We start from the raw sequence: 3296 nt of genomic DNA, 5'->3' as shown, positions 1-3296 counted from the left end.
ATGCTGCTTTGCTTGGAAAACGTGTAAAAACTTAAAAATGCGCGTTCCCCCATATAGCAAATTTTATCGAAATCGTTAGAGCCGTTTCCGAGATCCCCGAAATATATAAATAAATATACAATAATTGCTCGTTTAAAGATATAAGATATCCTTTCAAACCAACTACTTACACGAAGTTGGTTTATCATATTTTTGGCTTAGGGTGTATTTTTATTTATCTAACTAAAAATTGCTAAAAAAAACGAAAGTGCGTCCATGTGAAGTAATAGATAATACCCACGTATTCAATTCAAAACTAGAAGGTCCCTTTTCCGCCGCCGCGCCGCGCCGCGCCGCGCCGCAGCCGCCCGCCAGGAATGCCTCGTTAGTTGTAGTTGACAAGTTCTAGCCCGCGGCTGCGGCTGCGGCTGCGGCTGCGGCTGCGGCTGCGGCTGCGGCTGCGGCTGCGGCTGCGGCTGCGGCCGGCATACATTTATTTAATACTTGTACTTTGTAAATATTATTATAGTTGATTAATATAATTGTGAAAATATACTGTCTTTTATTTAAGTATTATCAATTCTCATGAGATGTAGATGTGTAGATGTTTAAGCGGGATTAGAATATTTTTGTATAGACAAAATAGAGCGCCGTACAGCGCCATCTACTTCGACCGTCAAATTATCGGCTACAATATTATGCACTGCCGTAGATACTTTACCCCTACACTACAGAGGGTAACTTTGGCCCGCATGAACCGTGGACCGTGGGCCACGTGAACGGACAGGTAGCTAAAACAAACCAGATGACGATGAGCCATAATTTCAGTGCAATAGTAAAACAAGGAGGCCAATTCAAACTTACATTTAGACATCAAAATTATATGAAATCAAAAATCTAAATGATATCTAAATAGTGTTTTGTTTTGTTATCATTCGCCCATACGTCTCTCTCGCGCCAATACAATTCAATACATGTACGGACAAATACGATTGAAATGCTCGCACGTGTGATAAGTGACATTATTTTGATATCAAATTTACGTTCGAATTGGCTCCCAGTACTGAATTATACCTAATGGCCAAAGTTGCTCTCCAAGGCCAATGGAACGCGACTTTACAGTACTCTATGGATGTACGACGCCACTGCATGTCCAGTGCATTAGCGAAGTCTTAGACCTAAGTCGCAGGCGGCGCCAACGCTATTCAGCCCATTCACTACATTTTAATATCGCCGATCGAACCGCGGCTGAAAAGATTCCATTTATTCGATATTACACGCCTGCTGGGAAACTAGAAAATGTGTTCGTACAACCGGATAGTACTGCTGCTTTTTTGCTAATCAAAACTGACTTTAATCACCGAGCAAGACAGTCGATCATTGGAGACTCGAGAAAATGGCCCGAAAGAGAAGATCAAACGTGACGTGCCAGGAATAGAAGGAGGAAAATGAACGCCGGCCTATTACAGTTGTTGTCGTACGAGGGCACTGCCAGCGGGACGGGCTCCATTCGGAGTCCGCTTAGTTCGCGATGGTCAAATGCATACAAGTGTTTCAGAAATTGAACATAAAGAGTGGAATTCTATTTTACTCCGGCCCACTCAGTCCATTGCCTTTGTTCCGTCACTTACTCTTTTTTGGTTGAAAACATGCATTACACTACTTGTTATTTGCATTAAATTTGACATTAAATATTTTTGACCCCAACCTGGAATGATTAGTGAGCCTTTTAGTGCACAAACGAATTTAACGAATATTCGCATTATTTCGCATGCCCGTCGCTGCTAATTTATTGCAGGTGGATTAAAATGTTAAATAGGGTTATATTAAATTCAAAATACGCCTCCCGAAAAGTTTGTTGGAGTTTTATAAATGCCAGGAAGTGAGCGGGAGCTGCGTTCGGACGCGCATAGATTTCCCATTATAATGCAAATGACGCTAACAGCGAACGCAGCTAATAACACCGGAAAAGCTTAATTGTATGAATAATGGAGAGACCGCGGCCGAGAGGCCCTTTACAACTTTCAAAATATCATCTTTCTGCACCATTTCGTACCTAGCTTCTTTGTCACAATGACCGTCAATATGAAAGCCTCTAGAAAAAATCTTATATTAGCGTCCGGTTCCGGTCTTATTCGTCTAGTAAGTAATGACCTCTATGTATTTTAAAAACCAATTGCATAAGGCACAAACACTACCTACACCCAGTGGTGGTATGGTTTCTCTATGCAATGATCCCCTTTATCCAAGAGCAGTAAGTTCATATGAGGTTAGCTTGCCGCGGGATCTGCCGTGGAAGCTATTCCTGAGACCATCTTAGGTAAGGCAAACTAGGTTTCTCTGTCTGGGTATGACTTGATGTGCCCCAGGCTTCATCTCCACCTGGGTAGACTAGATGCGCCCCAGTGTGCGAGAGCCGTGGCGGTTTCGGCTGCACGGCTAGAGGCGTGTCGATGTGCGGCAGTTGCCTCGGCTCGGATGTTAGGCGTCCGGGTTATCCGACCATGTGTCGGCGGACCCCCCGCGGGGGGGGTCCTTAGAACCTTCATCTCCACCTGGGTAGACTAGATGCGCCCCAGTGTGCGAGAGCCGTGGCGGTTTCGGCTGCACGGCTAGAGGCGTGTCGATGTGCGGCAGTTGCCTCGGCTCGGATGTTAGGCGTCCGGGTTATCCGACCATGTGTCGGCGGACCCCCCGCGGGGGGGGGGGTCCTTAGAACCTTCATCAGGCCTTGTAAGATGGTTCTCTTTTGTTGTAGAGATAAGTTATATGTATAGAAGGTGATGGTTGTATGAGAATACCATATTCATGAGCAATTAAACCCACAGATCTCGGGGTCAAACAACCAGCCACCATAAAGTAAAGCGAAGCAGACTGAGGCTCCTCTGGCCCAAGAGAAGTGGATCAGAGAGAGCGAGGATAAAGAATCCTTCATGGGAGATGAAGGTATGTATGCCAAGCATTCTGTTACTCTTACACCCCACACCACACAAACAATAATAATTAGTGGCCGCCTTTCCCCTTTTACGGTCTTATTTGTATACCGTAAGTGGCTGGGGGAGAGGTGGCCACAATGGTGGTTAATGCTGGGATCCAGTAGATAAGGAATTAAGGCTTATAATATAAATAAAGAATGCAAGGCATACATTTCAATATAATCAGACATCTTTACTAACAGAAATCATAGATGGCGCTACTGGTATCAGAAGCTGCGAGATATCCTTTTTTACGAATATATGTTTGAAGTGTTTTCTTACGAAGTCTGGTTCGGCATTCATTTAGGCTCGTTTAAATAAAGAGGCTGGCATTTGTATTTA

The sequence above is a fragment of the Cydia splendana genome, chromosome 11 (genome assembly GCF_910591565.1).
Source record: "Cydia splendana chromosome 11, ilCydSple1.2, whole genome shotgun sequence".
Classification (NCBI taxonomy): domain Eukaryota; kingdom Metazoa; phylum Arthropoda; class Insecta; order Lepidoptera; family Tortricidae; genus Cydia; species Cydia splendana.
This window is presented reverse-complemented; position numbering follows the sequence as displayed.